Raw genomic sequence first — 20,417 nt, 5'->3', positions numbered from 1 at the left:
GGTCTGAACTGGGTGGAATTTCTGGTTTATTTTGTTTTGGCAGGTGTTTTTTTTTTTTTTTTTTTTTGTCAGACAGATGCAATAAGTGTAAGTGGAGTGCTTAGGAAATATTTACAAAGATGAATGAACAAGGAAATAAGTTGTTGGATCCTGGAGGAGAATCTGTTTAGATATGGTAAAGCAGTGACTCTATATTTTTTGCTTTTTTATTTGTTTAAAATAGAAGAAAGGCAAGAATTGGGGTGGAGAAGGAAGTTGAAAAGGGGGTGAGAAAAGAACAGAAGTAACTTTGGACAAGTTGCTAAATCTGCTGAAGAAGCCCAAGACTTGAGGTTAACTCTGTCACACAATATGAAGTTAGTGGTAGTGTTTCCAGCCTTATACATCCAGTGAGTAGGTTTACCTCATTCTAGAAGTGTTTTGGTTTGTGAATGTAGGAGTAATGTCTGTTTTTGTAAATGTTACTTTTTACGTTTGTCCTTCTTGTTTGACTAAATTATGGAATGTGGTAACTTTGGACTGAGTCATTTTGTTTCCAAAGGTTCCATAAGATGTAAGAGACATTTAAGTTCTTTGGTGAACTATGTATTTTTGATAGCACATGACAGACCTTTTATTGCAGGAAAGAATTTCCCTTGCAGCAGGAGTAGAGTTTGAATCAAGGTAGAGCCAGTTTCATTTGGGTTTTGAATACTGAGTGGGTGGATAAGTCAAAAGTAACAGCAGAAGATTGGTAATTGCTGAATTTGTGTCTGAGTATGACACAAAAGTTCTAAATGATGACTAAACAAGTCTAAAACAATATTTATATTCAGATATGCCAAAGCGTGGAATGGAGTTGGTTTGGAAATCAAAAACAGGGAGCGGCAGAGTGCTAAAAAGAAAAAAAAAAGAAATAATACAAAGATCATGACCTGAAGAAAAAGAAAAGTACAAAGCCTAGAGTTACAGCAACATGCATCAGGTTTCGAATTTGACACATGAATAGCAGATTAAGTGACTTTAAGCCAAAAGAGAAAAGGCTAATAATGGCAGATCAAAACAGAGAACTGACATATGCTGGCTCAGAAAATCCACAGAAAATTTAAGAATGCATAGAAATGCAGCTTCAGTTGTATGAAACTAGAAACAGTTGTACATCTTGTTGCAAACTGTGAATTTGTATCACTGATGGTCTATCCTAGTTCTGAAAGGCATAATAATGTCATAAAGGGGTTGCTCACAAAGAAGAGTGTTCAAACATTACGACCTACAAATGGCCGAGAGACATTGAAAAGAGCAATGGGGGGGGGGGGGAGGAGGAAAAGAAAGAAAGAAAGAAAGAAAAAGAAAGAAAGAAACGTAGCAATGATCACATGTAATAACAGTTAAGAAAGTAACAGCAAGAAAACTCCATATTGTAGTTGATGGAAAGTGACATAGTTATCAATTATCAAAATTGATGTACCTAATAAAGTTGTGCAAAATCTTACCATGACAGTAGATGTCTTTCTCTTTACTGTTGTAATATCTTAAACATAAGGGATCTCCCACCCAGGGCAGCCCAACAGTCATGCAGTATGCAAAAGCCTAATGATCTTGTATGTTGGTACATCACAGTTATGCTCCCTGCACATAATAAAGGTCATAAAAGGGATGTACAGATGCAATTACCAAGAGCTGAATTTCCCCAGAAGAGAACAGTCTCCATAGGACAAAGGCATTCCTGCACATCCAGAAGGAGAAAAATGCTAAAGAAAAAGGGGAACCCTCAGCCAAAAGGGAATCTAAAACAAAAAAAAAAAAAAAACAGAACAAGCAAGAGGGAGTTGGAAGGAGGGAGAAAATACTGTAACAGTGAAGAGAAGAACATCTACTGTTATGGTAAAATTTTACATAACTGTACCATCTCCTTCTATATCACTGTCACAGTATCTTAAAAGAAGGGAGAGTAAAAGAACTCAAGAATCAGAAAGGGAGGTGGAAGGATGAGAAGCACCCTTAACAAACTCCCATAAAATGGTTTCGGCAAAACCTGCTCTGGCCCTAAAAACTATATCCAACTTATAATGCTTAGTAAAGATATGCATTGAAGACCACGTAACAGCTACAAGGATGGAACTGGCGTCCAACCTCTTGAAGAAGGCACCAGATGAGGCAATAACCTTAGTGGAATGAGCTGTAACAAAAGTAAACAAAGATTTGCCATGGAAAGTATAACAAAAGGAAATGGCCTTAGATATCCAGGAAGAGATGATTTACTTAGATACAGCCAAACCCGAAGTCCTGGGATTAAAGGAAACAAAAAGCTGATCAGACTTATGAATGGCCTTAGTTTTATCCAAATAGTACCCGAGCTCTCTGTGTAAATCCAAGCTATGCATGACCCTTTCACTAGCAGACTGAGTAGAAGAGAAAAGGGAAGACAGTTGTACTGACTGATTCAAGGACAACTCATTTACTAACTTGGACATAAAAGAAGGATTAGCATGAAAGGAATACCCCGTCCCTGTGGAAAAAAAAAGAGGAATAGCCATAATGGCCTGGAGCAGAAGTAAGTGAGCAACAAAAAAAGGCTTTCAGGTGCAATGTTGCAAAGAAACAGAATTTGCAGGCTCAAAAGAAGCTTGAGTCAATTTTTCCAAAACAAAGTTAAGGTTCCAAGGAGGAGGAATATATTTCCTTGGAGGCCTAATATGCAAGGTGCCTTTAAGAGGTTGTTTTACCTCAAAACACAAAGTCAAAGGAGGATATAATGGCAGACAAGCAGAGATGGCTGACAACTGGACCATCACAGAAGAATAGGCCAGGTCGGACTGCAGAAACTCACACAAATAACAGAGGACAAGACGGACCCCCCACTCCCGAAAAAGGGTCCTAGTTATGAGCATGGCACTAGACAGAAAATGTTTTCCATTTAGACATATAAGATTTTCTGGTTGAGGGTTTCCTTGCCTTCTGTAAAGCCCTGAACACATACTCAGAATAGAGTAGCCTGAAAGAGATCAAAATCCTATCACCCCAGAGTCAGTTGAAGAGTGAGCAAGTGAAGATGGATGAGAGACCCATTGTCCTGTGTGACGAGATCCAAAAGGACAATGTCCAGAAACACGTCTCTGTGAAGCATCCATTCATGAGCTTGAGTTTTAGACCTGCTCAGAGAGTCTGCCACTAGATTGATCTATGAAGGAATGTATACTGCCTGAGGAGTTAACTGATAACCAACAGCTGCCTCCCAAGCCTGAAGTGCCATCCTGGTGAGGAGGTACGATTTTGTTCCTCCCTGCTTGTTAATATACCACATCACTGCAGTGTTGTCTGTGTACACCTTTAAGGGCCCTGGAGAGAACATGGAGTGAAAAGCTTGAAGAGCCAGAATCAGAGTTCTCATTTCTTTGATGTTGACATAGTCTGACTTCTGATGAGGAGGCCACGGACCCTGAAAATTCAGGTGACCAAAAATAGCCCCCCACCCATGTCTAAAGCATCGGTGAACAGTTCTTGAGAAGGGACTGGAGGCTGAAAGGGCCAGCCTGGGTTGACAGCAAATGCTTGAATCCAGCACTCAACATCCTTCTTTTGACAGAGAAGGAAAGGTACATTGAAATCCAAAAGGCGACAATGCTGCAGCCAAACTGTCTTGAGGTACCATTAAAACCTCTGCATATGCAGTCTGGCAAGAAAAAGTAGTGGAAAAGCAGAGACTATGAATCCCAGGGACTGAAGAACCTTCCTGGCTGGCATGGCAGTCAGAGGAAGAAGAGAATGAAAGAAGGCTGTCAATGATGGTGGCCTGATGGTTAAGGTGTTTGCCTTATAAACACAAGGTGTATAGTTTGAGTCTCACATAGGATAATTTGCTAGGCTTGCAAGGGCAGTTAGGTTAGTACGAACCTATGATGAAACTTTTGGAGATGGAAGAGAAGCCAACATAGGCACTGTCTGAATCCTGCATCCCAGATGCACATGATTCCGACAGGGAGGCAGGACAGACTTTTGGAAATTGATAATGAACTCCAGACTTTGAAGAAGAGAGCTGGTGAACTCCAGATCCTGTAAGAGATGACTGAGAGAAGGTGCCTGAAGCAACAGGTTGGCTAGATAAGGAAAAATCTGAATGCCTTGGAGTTTGCAGAAAGCAAGCACAGGAGTTAGCCATTTTGTGAATAACCTTGAGACAGAAGAGAGGCCAAAGGGCAAATAAGAGAACTGAAAATGAAAAGAAGACACAGAGACATGTAAAAACTTCTTGAAAAAAGGGTGAATATGGATAAGATGGTAAGCATCTTTCAGATCCAAGGACACCAGAAAAGCCTGGGGTAATAAAAGAGGAAACAAGGTTTGACGAGTATGTATTTAAAAAGAAGAGACCTTGAGAAAGGTGTTAAGCTACAAGAGATTCAGAATAGATCTCTAAGTGCCCTCCTTCTAAGGAATCAGGAACATCCTGGAATAAATAGCCTTTCCTATTTGGGAAGGGGGGACAAGTTGAATGGCCCCTAGAACCTCTGAGAAATGAGGAAGTTGCTCTAGAGGATGCTGTGGTATTTTTGAACAAAAGAGGGAGATATGTCCCTATCATGAATTAACCTTGACAGATAATAGAAAGAACCCAAGAGTCTGAAGTAATGAGTTGGGAAGGCAGAGGGAAAGATTAAGGGATACACAAACCTGGTGTAAAAGAAGGGGGGGGTAAATTCTCAAAGAGAAGCAGACATCAAATAAAGGTTATCATTCCTTCCTTTCTTCTCTCTCTCTCTCTCTCTCTCTCTGTGTCTCTTCCTTTAGCAGGGTGCAAGGGAGTTACAGGGTTCACTGGAAGCATCCTTAATGCATACAGACAACAGGTTAATTCAAAAGGCAGTTTGAGTCCGGTCACTCCATCCACCATTTATTTAGGAAAACCTTTGTACCACCTCAGCACTGTGTTTTAGGTTTACTGGAAACATCCCTAAAGCATACACACCACAAGCTCATCCAAAAGGCAGTCTGAGTCCATTAAATCCAACCACCATTTAATTTGGACAAACTTTGTACCACTTCTGCCCTGTACTTTGAGTTCACTGGAAATATTTCTAAAGCATACAAACAGCAGGCACATCCAAAACCAGTCTGAGTCCACTCAATCCACCTATCATTTATTTAGCACAAATTTTGTACCACCTCTGTCCTGTGCTTTAAATAATTGTTAGGGGCATTTAGTCTTTTCTGTGTATATTTTAGCCTGTATAGTGACTAGCCTGAAGACAAGTGCTTCAGTGTACTGGTTTGTAAGCGGTAGCCTTATAGTCTGTAAACCCGCCTCCACTTACATCCTGCTGGTCAGCTTTTACTGCCACCTTCCTAATAGACACTAACATTTACTAATACTGCTCTTACTCAAAATATTTCTTTCTCTTATATTTGCTTCACTTCTTCTAGACTTGTTCCTCCCATTATTTATATCCTCCTGTCTTTAGTGGAACTACATGCCTTCAGTGAGGCCACCCTTGATCCCAACTCACTCCTTTCTTATTTCTCCTTTCCCAAGAGAGTTACTAAACCACTTTCAGGTCTGAGCTAGTATTTGTGCACCGTCACCATTGACTCAGTGCACTCAACTGTCTCTTTAGTGTTTTTATTATTTTTAATAGAAGTGTCCCTGCAAGCATATAGATATGTGTGTAATAGTGAAGTCTACAGTTTGAACACCAGTCTGTGAGCTATATTTTTATGTAAATTATAAATATTAGGGCAGCCTAAATCCAAGGAATTTGTCCACTATAATATCTCCATTTTCTTAGACCACAGCAGTCTTACAGGTCCATTCTCCTTCAATTGTGCTCTATTGATTGTTTTTAGCAGTTCACTGTCTCCCTCCATTAGGTTATTATCCCCCTTTACCCCAGATGCTCATATAACTCTCTTGAGTTCTGAGTGAGTATTTTTCATAGCTGTACTCCTGCATTCTGGCTTACCTTTTCTCCTTGTTTTGCTGATCTGTGGGGGTGGGATGTAGCCTTTGGACTTTGCATTTCAAGATCCAGAGAAACCTCCTTACCATTACACAATTGTTCAAACAGACAATAACAATTGTTTACTGTTATATATCACCATTAGTCAGGTCAAGATGATATTGGATTAACTCTCCTACTAAAACTGTGTCCTAGAACAACAAAATCAAGACCTTCATCTACTTGCACAGAGGCCTTTTAAACTGCATATTTACTTTTACTTATTTCTCTCAGCAGATTTGTTGTTTAAGTTCAGTCACTAATTCTTTGTCTCTTTAATACGTTTTCAACCCACTTCATTCACCCTCACTCACAGCCGGCCTTAAGCATAGGCCAACTAGGCGGTCGCCTAGGGCTCCACTGTAGCAGGGGTTCCTTTTCAGTATTTATTTGGTGTAGGTAGACCAGGATGGGGGCACCAGATGGTGTGGTAGGGGGTGTCATGGAGCCCTTTTGCCTAGGGCACCAGTTGACCTAAGGCCACTCCTGCCCTCACTAATACTCAGGCTCACTCTGCTCCCCTACAGTACACCCAGTTCCCACCCTTCTTATATTAAATTTATACTTCCATAGCACCACTCACATGTTTCTACAACCAATACCATCAGTTCCCTCCAGAAGAAAAACAATACATTGAATTGCTCCCAGTAGTAATACCCACTTTAGTTTACCACCCAAGACTCTCTCAAAATATCCTTCTTCGTTACCCCATAACTATCACATTACATCTCCTGAGCCAAACCACTACCCTCCTAATATTTTCTAATCCTAATTTACAAAAAAGATAAAACCCAAGTTAAATAAAATGCCCTAACTCAGATTATTTTACCATTCCTCCTCACTCTAGTAGCCTTCATCACCAATTATCAAATCTACCTCCTTCTCCATAACACTCTATCTCTAGAAACAAACCATATCTGTTTTATTTAGATATATATATCTTAAAACTAAGTATGCAAATTTACAGTCAGATACCAAACCAAGACCGAAATATAACTGGCCACACTCTTCCCTCTGTAAAATATCAGTTCAAAAGATTAAGGAAGATATTCACCCCAACCCAGGTCCCATTGTTCATAGGTAGGTACTAGGTTATCTGCCTGAAGGCATTTATAAGCCTAGCCAGAAAGTGTTGGCTTTCACCGCCCCCTTAGATTAGTTCCCTGTGCCTCTGTCCAGCAGAGCCACTGAAGTGATCCCCGGGGTAAACTTTCTGTTTCCCATCCACTCTTCAATGTTTTCCTTGAAGAGTGTTAGTGAGGAGCTCTTCCTAATGTAGATTGGAATCTTGTTCCAAAGCATGGGAAGTCTCTGGGACAGGAATCTATCCCCCCAGCACATCCTATTTATTATTGTGGTGAGGTTTAGATCCTTAGAGAGTGTGACTCGAGGGGATATGGTTTTCTTTAGATGGAGCATGTGCATCAATTCTGGGTTGGACATGGCCTTGTATGTCAGGCAGAGATCACATCTGAGTAGGTGATATGCAACCGAGTACAGTTGGAGTTTCTTCAGTTGAGCTGCATAGGGCATCTCTTTGAGGCCAGTGATCCTCTTGGTGAGGTACTTCTGTGGTCTTTCCAGCTGTTGCAGGTGTCTTGTAAGGTACATCCCAAATGGGGTGTTGTACTCTATGATGGGTCTGATGAGTGATGAGTAGAGGCACAATGACCTCTTTTGATCTGGATGTGAACCCTTTTGTGATTAGGTGGGCCACATGGAAGGATTTTCTAACCAATTTGGCAATGTGATTATCAATGGAGAGATTACTATCTACTTTGGTCCCCAGATCCCTTATTAGGTCTTCTGTATTTAGGGGACTACCACCTATGTGGTAGTTTGTGGGTACTTTGTTTTTTCCAAAGGGGATGACTATGTATTTTTTGGCCTTTAGCTTGTGGCCATGATTTTAACACCATGTATCTGTCTCAGTGAGACCCTTTTGGAGGATGTCTGTGTCAGCCGGAGAATCAATTATAGCCCCTAGTTTGCAGTCATCTGCAAACTTGGTCAGCCATAGTCCTCATGTATTTGCCTATACCTTTGAGAAGTATATGCAGAATAGGAGGGGTCCTAGGACTGAGCCCTGGGGAAGGCCACTTGTAACCGGTTTAGAGTCGGACCTAGCTCCCACAACTCTCACCATGTGGATTCTGTCCATGTGCCAGTTGGCAACCCATCTTGTGATGTAGGGGTTTATGTTCAGGCTGATGAGCTTGTCTATGATACCAGAATGGGGAATGGTGTTGAATTCCTTTGTGAGGTCTAGGTAGGCTGTGTGTACCACCTTTCCCTCGTCTATAACCTTAGTAACTGTCTCAAAGAAGTCCACCAGGTTTAGGAGGCATGATCTGCCCTTAACAAAGCCGAAGTGGGTAAGGGCCAGTGTTTGGAGCTTTCCAATGTCTCTATTAATGAGTTCCATGATGATACGCTCCATAGCCTTGCAGACCAAACTAGTCAGGCTTATAGGGTGATAGTTCCCAGTGTCTGTTGTGGCTCGACCTTTGTGGAGCAGAATAACTGTTGCTGTGCACCACTCTATAGGTACATAGCCCGTGGAGAGGCTGAGTTTGAACAGTGTGTTTAGGTGAGGAGTTAGTTCGTCTTTGAGCTCATGTAGGATGCAGACTGGGACACTGTCCAGTCCCACTGATGCTGTGTTTTTGGCTTTGGAGAGGGCTGTTTTAAGCTGAGTGTCTGTGATTTCAGGGGCTTTACATTCTTCCGGTATGGTTATGGGCCCTTTTGGGGGTGAGAGGCGGTGAAGTTTGCACTGAACCTGTCTGCCAGGATGTTGGCAATATCGGCTGGTTCAGTGTATTTTGTGCCATTCTGCACTAACTCCAAGCAGATCTGAGCATTAGATTCTTGACATATCTAAAGAATGCCTTGTGGTCATCTTTAGAGCCCTTGGCAATTTTTCTTTCGAAGCTCGCCTTGGATGATTTTATGAGGGATCGTAGTTTCTTGCTGATACTGATCAGGGATGTCGTCCCTTCTTGGGATTCTACTCTTTTCTGTACTAGTATCCTCCTTCTATTGTATAGTTTGTTTACATAACACCATCACTTCCATCCCTAGAATAAACCAGTCACCTAATACCGCTCAACAATTAACAGAACCCAAACTCACCTTACTAAATGTGAACTTAAGAAGTATGAGCAATAAGATTCATGACATAGATGCCTACCTTACCACATACACTCCTGATGTAGTCATAGCTACCAAAACCTGGTTAAAAAATAAAAAAAATAAAGGACAATGAGCTCACCCCCCAAGATACAATATATTCAGGCATGACAGACAAAAACAAGTGTGCGGGTAGTGTAGCAATAATCTAGAAAAATTCCCTAATCATCACATTACTCCCACAGGAAATACCTAAATTTAACAAAGCTGAACTTCTGATAACACTCATAAAAATCAACAATAGGAAAACTACACATTTAACAGCAATGTATGTACCATCAATGAATAATATTAATACTGCTGAAAACATCCTGTATTGGATACTAAACAAATTAACCAAGAAACTATAATATTTACAGACTTAAATATAGACTGTCAACTCATAAATTCCAATACCCACACTGAATCCATAAACTTGTACAACTTCAAACAATTAATAACCACACCCACTATAAATAAAACTTCAGGGAGACACAACATTAGACTGGATTCTTACAAACAAACCAGACAAACTGACAAAAATAAGCTGCCTCTCACATAACATAAGTGACCACATACTAACATATGCTATTAGAACTCACTATAACCTAGATAAACATGTTGTCTATAATCAAATATGATTCAGCAGAGGTACTATCAAAGAAACACTAAAACAATATAACTAGAATATACTTAGAACAATGCTACTATATACTGCTATAGAACACCTTAGTGACATATTCTTACAGACCTTAAACAAACTAGCACCAGTATGTAATAAAAGAATAAAGTCCAACCAGATACTATGGCTAACAAAAGAAAAAAGAAAAATGATAAAAGAGCATAAGGCCCGGAAAACTTGGTACAAAAATAGAAATCAAAATACCTTCTACCAATTTAGACATCTTAGATGCCTTACAAAACTCATTGTCAAACAGGACAAGCAAACATACCATACCAAACTACAAGACAAACATGAAAACAACCCAACACCTTTTTGGTTATCACTAAACTACTCCACCCTGGCAAGACCACCACTCTCTCTTTCTCTCCAAAAACAAACAATATGACAGATTCTATTCCCATACAGTTTAACTCCTACTTTATACAATCAATATCATCTCTCTCTTAGACACTGATATATCTGATCCCCACTCTTTACCGCTGTCCAACCAAAGACAACCATGGCTCTTCACTTTTAGTCCAGTACTCACTTCGCTCATAATGAAGCTGCTCCTTAAACTTAAAACTGCTTCCACAACTACCATCAGACTATCTAAAAATGGCTGCAGAAGTCATACTCTTCCCTGTGTCCATAATAATTAATGGGTCCATAGTAGTCCATATGTCCCATCACTGTGGAAAACATCCTACATCATTCGCTGCATAAAGATGGAACATCTGCAGAGTTTAATAATACAGACTGATTGTGATTATATTCCCCATCTCTAAAATATTAGAGAAATGCATCCACACGTGGCTGATGCAATATCTAACCTCAAATAACCTGCTCGAGAAACACAACATGGCCTTAGGCCCCAGAACAGCACCACTACTGCTCTACTACAGTTTACCAATATAATAAACCAACATAGAAACAATGGTCTGCATGTGTCTACCATGTTCTTAGACTTGTCAATGCCATTTGATACTGTCTCACACCAGCAACTACTCATTTGACTCTCTTCAATAGGACTTTCACAATATTCCTTGTTGTGGTTTCTTAGTTACCTGTCTGGAATGCAACAAGTTGTTAAATGGCAACAAACCTACTCATCCTTTCAAACAGCTACAAAAGGTGTTTCTCAGAGCTCTATTCTGGGTCGTCTCCTATTTAATATATTTATTAACAGCCTCCACACCTCCACTCACCCTGCTAGTTTAGTTAAGTAAGAAGATGACTAAGCATCAATACGGGTTGCCTAAACAATAAATAAGTGCCAAGACATTACTGAAAAATGTTTCTTTTCTACAGAAACCTGTCTCAAAGAATCAAACCTCCTACTCAACCCCAAGAAAAATAAGTTAATGCTTTTTACCTCAAAGAGTTGCTGAAAACAAAAGCAATCTTTTACCATACAGTCAGCAAATAATGCTGTCATTGAAACTGTAACTCACAGTAAACTTCTAGGTGTTATAATAGATGACAGTCTCAAATATGAGCAGCATATACTGCACACTATTACATCTACACACCAGAAACTAGTGTCCCTTTATAAGATCAATGGATTTCTTACAGGTACTGCAAGAAAAGCTCTAGCCAGCACCTTCTTATTGCCATGACTTTTATATGCTGCTCTTACCCTAACAAACTGAAACAATAGTCAAAGAAATAAACTTGACTCCTGCTACAATAAAATAGCTACATTTGCCACTACTCTCCCTCATAGGACCCACCACTGGCATATCTTAAAGCAATTAAACTAGCTTGAACTACACTACTACCTAACATATTCACAATTAACTACAGTACGCAAAATAATTCAAATCATCATCCAGAAAAATGCCATGCACTACAAAACGTATTACTACCCTACTATCCTGCAAGGAACCTCAATTGTAGTAAAAAATGCTTACTTACTCACAAATAAGTCAAGTAATGTTGCAGGGGACTCACTCTACTCCCAATATGTTGCTAAACTCTGGAATAGTAACCCTACACAAATAAAACTCTCCAACAAACTCAGTGGTTTTAAATCACTTATTAAACAACATCTTAACCAGTCCTGATCCTGAACATGCTCATCACCAGTTTAAGACTTTGTGCTCACTGTACAATACTCTTCAAATGCTCTGCTTAAAGAGAATACTCTCAACCTCCCACTGAAATGAAAAAAAAATTTTTATACATAATTACTGTGGTACAATCCAGTAAGCTGCACATGCACTTTCTCTTTAGTAACTTCTACTTCTGTAAAATCTTAGAATGTATAAATGTAATTATTGTAGGCATATAAATGTAAATAGAAATGTAACTAATCTGTGATTAATTGGAACTTAGAGTAATGCAATGTAAGCAAATGGAGCCTTTCTCCCCGGTCCTCCACTGAAAATGGGTATTATATTACCCAGTTGGAATTCCCTGAAAACGAAGACAAATGAACAAACAAATAACTAAATAAATAAATAGGAGGCTTCTGGAACACTGAAATCTGATAAGCCTTAGCAGAGGGGACCCAACTACCACCCTTCCTGCCCTTGGAGACCTGGCAGGGTTGCCTACAAACAAAAGCAGATCTGGAAGGATAATTCCTCTGGAACTTAGGGATAGGAGAGACAAAAATATGTTTAAGGTCCCACAATACTTTGCCTTTCTCTTGAAGACACTTAAACATGTCAGTAGCAGAAGTCCCAAAAAGATGTTTACTATCCAAAGAAGAATCTAACAACTTGGCATTAATGTCCTCAGTCAGAGACTGAAGATGAAGTCAAGAATAACACCCCATGACAGACCCAAAGGCTGCAGCCCTGGGAAGTGACATCAGTAGTATCATAGCTACACTTAATAGAGTGGTGATCCACTTGAGAACCAGACCCTAAAATATATAAGGCACAGAAATTGCATTCATAATCAGGGAAGTCAGACATAACCTGACAAGCCTGAGCAATCAAGGCCAGAGCATACCTAGTCTTCTGGGTCTGCATGTTTCAGCCTTCTTATGGTATCATCAGCACAGCATAAGTGGAATATTTGGCTAACATTTAGAAAAACAGGGTTGTCGTACCCAGCTGATATCCATAACCATTAGGGTGTCTGCAAAATATCCCAACCAACAAACTAAAACAATAAGTAAAAAGGTCACATTCCACTTATGCTGTGCTGATGATGCCATAAGAAGGCTGAAACATGCATGTCCACAGCTCGTGGGCTTTGGATTTATTGGCCAGAATCTGTCCATAAATAGACTTAAAAAGAAAAAAGTCATGGAAATTCAGATTTGTCATATAACTAAAACACCTGATGTCCTTAAAGGGTAATTTGCATATATCCCATGTTGCTTCTAACACAAGAGGTTTAAGGAATCACACAGTGAAAAGTCCACCCTTGCTAGATTTTTCTTTTGGTTTTTGCTGATTGTTTTTTTCTGTGTGGCCTTTTTACTCATTATTTTAGTCTTGTGGTTCTGATAATTAACAGCCCTAAAGGCCAAGTAGAAGCAGTGTAAACTTTCTTATCTCTCCATTGCCCTACTATCCTTATCAGAACACAAAAGTTTGGAAGAGGGCAAAAACTTAAAAAAATTGTCAGAAGAGACTGACACCACAGCAGAATCAGCAAAAAGACATTTAAATAAATAAATTGACAATCCTCAGAAACATTATAGAACCTACCAGGTTTCTTAGGAGAAGGAGGCTGAGAATCAGGAGACTTGGGAGCAACAGTAGAAGTGTCTAACAAGGCGACCAACACAGGAGGAACTGCCAATGGTTTAAGAGTAACCACCTGAAGCAACTTATAATATCTTCTCTGAATATCAGACACTTGGAAAAAAATCCCACTTAAAGTACTCCATCATCCTAGCAATTGTGTTCAAAAAGGACAATTCCTCAAAAGTAGACTCAGGGCTAACAGACTTATCTTCATCAGAACCATATGCCAAAGGCATCTGTGAAGAATAGGACAAAGAACTCTCATGAGACACTGAATCCTCATTTGAGGAATCCAGTTCCCTAAGCCATTTAGAAGGTGTACATGTCCAAGGAGAAGCAGGTACCAAAACCCCTTGAGGATGCTTTAGAGCCACCAAGACAGAAAACAAGCCATGAGAAACTCTTGACATTGCCTTTGGATCCTTAGGATGGACCAAAATGTTCTTCAGTTTTTGTCTTTTCTGGGAAATGACATCAGCCCTAACAAATGCCAGAGGTTCTGACCCTTGGCAAGATTCAATAAGAAAACCTGGAACTTCCTCCCTGACAAATATCTGTGAATCCCTCTAGGACCATCTGAGATAATCAACTGCAGTTCCCCCTTCATGTCCTGAGCAGACCTCTGCAAAACCTCAGAGAACATGCAAAAAGACAGATCCATGCCAGCCTGTGACAGGGTTGCAGCAGAGGAATCCTGTGTAGATGCCAAACAACCTACAAAGTTATTACCTGCTTCAGGAGGGACATCCAGTGAAGAGTGGACAGCTAAATAACCTGGATGAGACTTCTTGGCCTTCTACTTACCTGGTGGGGGTATCTCAGGGCTAACGGATTTTGCCATAATACCCTGAACTCACTGTTTAAGGTGTTGGTTTTCAAGATAAATGGCCAGGGAAGATGGCTTCTGAGTGTCTTAGGCACAAATGTCTTACAGATCCTACAAGAGGCATGGTTGTGGGAAGCACCCAAACAAAAAAAGACACTGTGATGATCCTTATGGGGAATCTGTCTCCCACACTGACATTTTCCCTTCTTGGATGACATGAATTCTAGGTAGCAAAATAAAATATTACACCAAGAAAGGTAAAAAAAATAAAATACAATGGAACACTTATCTGATGGCTAAGTATTCAGTACAGCAACAAGGCATTTAGACCAACTAGCAGAAATGATGTTCAAACTGGAGACAAAGAAGTAATGGGTAGTTGTATCCATATGTCACTTCTATGCCCTATGTTCTGTATGGGAAGCATAAATGTGAAGTACAGTATACACAAGATCAGGTTTTTGTGTACTGGCTAAGCATTGGGCTGCCCTTGCTATTAGACCCCTTCTGTTTAGGATACTGCAACACTGATATAGAAGGACTTCTATAGTATCCTGCCTACTAAAAGATATAAAGTTATAAAAATAAAGACATGCAAGCAGTGATTTTAGCAATGTGGAACAAGGGCACTCAGGTTTGTCATGTAATAATATGAGTAAGTAAATTAATAAAAAGAAACAACGATGTATAAGTATAAGTATTTATCTTACTGATATAGGTAATCTCCTAGGAAGTATATAAGGAGGCAATTCTGGCTAGGCTGCAAGTGCTGAGAAGAACACTCCTGACAAATATTAAAAAATAAAACAAGAATGAGTTTGTGAACTGCAACTCTGCCCTGACTTTAGAAATTGGTGCATTCTTGTTATGACATTATAGACATAAAACATTTGGGGAATTTAGAAACTGTCTAAGACATTATGCCCCATACCTGTGGGGTAATTTAACTATTTTATTTAGTCTTTCTTGACACTTTCCCCTGGGAGCACAATAGATCCCGTAAACAAATTGCAGTGCCCTTTACAAAAGTAAAACTGGTTTGTGCTTCTTTAGACACTGAGTCATATAAAGTTAAAACCTGGAAAACCTCACCTGCAAAACAGGCAAGGAAGGATTTCAAGCTCTACATCAGTCTTGTCAGACTGTGCTTGCTTAGAGTTATATAGATATGCCTTGCATGTGGCTCTTGCTTTTGACACAGCTGTGACTGTGTACTATATAGATTAATGATATAGAATTTCTTTTATTTTGCCATTTTGTGATCCAGAGTGAATGGACTAATCGTTTACTTTTAGCTGGATTAAAAGGGTATTCATGTGCATAAAGATGATTCCTACTTCCTACTCATAGGGGGTATAGAAGTGCTGTTTTTCTGGCCAGCTAGTTTAAATGTTTAACTGTTCTATCCTTTTGTATGTGCCTGATAATCTGCCATAAAAATAGTCAGGCATATGTCTTCACTTGAAAATGGCAGAAATGGTGGCCATTATGTTTTGCAATCTCCCCTTTTTTTTCAAGAGTTGACTGCTTCCATTAATTACCCATAATATTATTTATGTCAGCTGCTCTAAAGTTAAAGGGCACCCTGTGTGCTGACACATGTAACTTATAGTCTTAAATCTCTTAAATGTAGTTAGTGTGGTCCTGGTGAGAGTACTGACAAAACATTCTCAATTTATTTAGAAGACATTTAGACTGCCATCTTTAACTGGCTGCAGAGAAACTGACAGAGACTCAACCCAGTTAAAAACCAGTTAAGACTGTGATTACATTAAGTCATATTATTTATTTATTTACCAGGAAAGTCTGATTGGGTGACAACAGACATTTTCAGTGGAGGCCTATGGAGAAAAGCTTCACAAATAGATGCTGTGTAACACAAACAATTAATTTAATTGTTGCATAGAACATTTAGTAAATTTCAGTTTTGCGCAGGTTAGAGAGTTATTCCAGCACAGCTTAAAGTAAATATAATAATTCAATTAAAAAGTTGATTATTTGACTGCAGAAAGCATAAAAAACAGGTAATAGCTTATCAGAGTTTGAAACAATTTATACTGTCAGAGGCATTAAAAAACACAAAGCACTGGGGACAGCAGTATGTTTTAAGCCACAATGTAGTAGATGCTCCAATATAGTTAGCATCTGTTTTCATTTACTCTTGATAACTGTTAGCATTAACTGTTTATGGATGAAGTGCAACACGTACACAGTCTGGGGGTGTTCAGTGCCGTAATTTAAATTGGTATAAATTCAGAGTGAGCTAGAGTAATAAAAGTTGGTTAACATGGTAACACTGGTATCATTTCCTTAAAGCTTACATATATTAGTACATTAACGTACTAAAAAAGTACACTAGAAACACTGCATATTTTAATATATAATTCTCCAACCAGCTTGGATCACAAATAAAGGCAGAAAGAGTGAACACTTATCAATGAGTTACATAACATGATTAGAACACAATCCGGTGTTTTGTAAATCAGTCCTAGTTTCACTAAACGGGGTTAATATCGCTACATATGCTTCTAAAATAAATGTATTTTTCCTTTTGAGAGCAGAAAGATCAGTTTTAGATGCATATTTAGCTACATTTGATGATGCTATGGAACAAGTTAAATGTGTTTGTGGAGTGCAACAAGCTAAATGTGTGTGTGTGTGTGTGTGTGTGTGTGTGTGTGTGTGTGTGTGTGTGTGTGTGTGTGTGTGCGCTTACAAAAGGATATTCATGTGCATAAAGCTGATTCCTACTTTCTACTCATGGGGGGTGTAGAAGTGCTCATTTTCTGGCCAACTGGTTTAAATGTTTAACTGTTCTATCCTTTTGTATGTGCCAGATAATCTGCCATAAAAATAGTCAGGCATATGTCTTCACTTGAAAATGGCAGAAATGGGGGCCATTATGTTTTGCAATCCCCCCTTTTTTTTCCAAGAGTTGACTGCTTCTGTTAATAACCCATAATATTATTTATGTCAGCTGCTCTAAAGCTAAAGTGTGTCCTGTGTGCTGACACGTGTCGTGAATGTGCGTGTGTGTGCACGTGTGCATGTGCATGGGTGTGCGTGTGTGCGTGTGTGCGTGTGTGTGTGTGTGTGTGTGTGTGTGTGTGTGTGTGTGTGTGTGTGTATATCTGCAACCCCTTTTTCTTATTTTTGCACATGAGGTCATGGTCATCTACAGTCTGATTTGATATATACAACAGATGACTGACATTTGTGCATGATCACCACCAGTAGTTTATAGAATTACCAGTACTGGGTATATGCCCCTTTCCAAGTATTGTGCAATTTCATAGTTGGGATATGTTATTTGTAGGGGTTATTCATGGTGCAGGTGAGCTGGCCCCACTGGAAAAAAATGTATTTTTAGTTGCATATTCTAAGGTTAATTCTCTGAGCATGTGAAGGTAATTGTTGACCTATTTTTTTTTACTTTTTCAAGTTGATGTTAGTAATGTTGACATTTGAATGTTAAGATATTTAAGTTCACTCATACATTTTATATACGAGTATATAAGCTTTATCTAAAACACTTTTTATCTTATATAAAATATAAAAAATTTAGTCTAAAACACATTTAACTGAATCACATTTCACCTAAAATGTCATACACAGTAAATACTCCTCCAAAAGCTTTTTTTTTTTCTTTTCAGGAGAACAAGTTTCTATAACTGTATAACTTAAAAAGTACTAACTGCACAGTTGCATGGCGTGGAGAGAAACGAGAAAACCCTACACAAAGTGAATCACTGCTTGAGAACAAACAGAAACATATACATACAGGAGTACAACATATTAGTGGACATTACTAAGGTAAAAATGGTGCTCTAGACCCATTTACCTTGTAATTTCTATTATTCTTATACCCTAAACTGCACCAACAGTAATTGCCTATAGCCTGCTGAACTTTTCAATCAAAATGTGATTTGATTAAATGTGTTTTAGATTAAATTTGTCTAAAATGAATTTTTAGGTATTTTGTGGTTAAATAAAATCAGTATAGATCATCAACATCATCATCATCTTTCGGCTTTTCCCATTAGGGGTCGCCACAGCGGATCATATCTTTCCATTTCTTCCTATCCTCTGCATCTTGCTCTGTCACACCAACCGCCTGCATGTCCTCTCTCACCACGTCCATAAACCTTATCTTAGGCCTTCCTCTTTTCCTCTTACCTGGCAGCTCCATCCTTAGCATCTTTTTCCCAATATGCCCATCATCCCTCCTCAGCACATGTCCAAACCAACACAATCTCGTCTCTCTTGCTTTGTTTCCAAACTGTCCAACATAAGCTGACCCTCTAATATACTGATTCCTAATCCTATCCATCCTAGTCACACCGAGTGCAAATCTTAACATCTTTAACTCTGCCACATCCAGCTATGACTCCTGCCTTTTTGTCAATGCCACTGTCTCCAACCCATATAACATAACTGGTCTCACTACTGTCTTGTAGACCTTCCCTTTCACTCTTACTGGTACCCGTCTGTCACAAATCACTCCTGACACTCTTCTCCACCCATTCCACCCTGCCTGTACTCTCTTCTTCACCTCTCTTCCACATTCACCATTACTCTGAACTGTTGATCCCAAGTACTTAAACTCGTCCACCTTTACCAACTGTACTCCCTGCATCCTCACCATTCCTCTACCCTCCTTCTCATTTACACACATATATTCTGTCTTAGCCCTGCTGACCTTTATTCCTCTGCTCTCTAGAGCATATCTCCACCTCTCCAGAGTCTCCTCAACCTGATTCCTACTCTCACTACAGATCACAATGTCATCTGCAAACATCATAGTCCACGGGGCCTCCTGTCTGATCTCAACTGTCAACCTGTCCATCACCACTGCAAATAAGAAAGGATTCAGAGCTGATCCTTGATGTAATCCCACCTCCACCTTAAACAGATCTGTCACTCCCACTGCAGTCCTCACCACTGTCACACTACCCTTGTACATATCCTGTACCACTCTTACATACTTCTCTGCCACTCCCGACTTCCTCATACAATACCACAACTCTTCTCTAGGCACCCTGTCATATGCTTTCTCCAAGTCTACAAAGACACAATGCAACTCCTCCTGACTTTCTCTGTATTTCTCCACTAACACTCTCAAAGCAAACATCGCATCTGTAGTGCTCTTTCCTGGCATGAAACCATACTGCTGATCACTAATCATCCCCTCCCTTCTTAACCTAGCTTCTACTACTCTCTCCCAAAACTTCAAGCTGTGACTGATCAATTTTATCCCTCTGTAGTTACTGCAGCTCTGCACATCACCCTTATTCTTAAAGATAGGTACCAAAACACTTTTTCTCCACTCCACAGGCATACTCTGACTTTTCAAAATTTCATTAAAGAATCTAGTTAAAAATTCCACTGCCATTTCTCCTAAGCACCTCCATGCTTCCATTGGGATGTCATCTGGGCCAACAGCCTTTCCATTCTTCATCCTCTTCATAGCTGTCCTTACTTCCTCCTTGCTAATCTGTTTCACTTCCTGATTCACTATCCCCACATCATCCAACCTTCTCTCTCTCTCATTCTCTTCATTCATCAGCCTCTCAAAATACTCTTTCCATCTACTCAACACACTCTCCTCTCTTGTGAGTACCTTTCCCTCACTATCCTTTATCACCCTTACTTGCTGCACATCTTTCCCAGCTCTGTCCCTCTGTCTAGCCAATCGGTACAGGCCCTTTTCTCCCTCTTTAGTGTCCAATCTCGCATACATCTCTCCATACGCCTTATCCTTAGCTTTCACCACTTCTCTCTTTGCCATGTGCCTCATCTCCTTATACTCATGTCTACTTTCTTCATCTCTTTGACAATCCCACTTCTTCTTCGCCAGCCTCTTCCTCTGTATACTCTCCTGTACTTCCTCATTCCACCATCAGGTCTCCTTGTCCTCCTTCCTCTGTCCAGATGTCACACCAAGCACCTTTCTAGCAGTCTCCCTTACTAGTTCTGCTGTAGTTACCCAGCTATTCGGTAACTCCACTGCCTTCCAGTGCCTGTCTTAACTCTTCCCTAAACTCCACTTCACAATCACCCTTTTTTAACTTCCACCA

Source organism: Protopterus annectens, chromosome 1.part0 (genome assembly GCF_019279795.1).
Source record: "Protopterus annectens isolate FY-2018-M chromosome 1.part0, PAN1.0, whole genome shotgun sequence".
NCBI classification, from domain to species: Eukaryota; Metazoa; Chordata; order Ceratodontiformes; family Protopteridae; genus Protopterus; species Protopterus annectens.
This window is presented reverse-complemented; position numbering follows the sequence as displayed.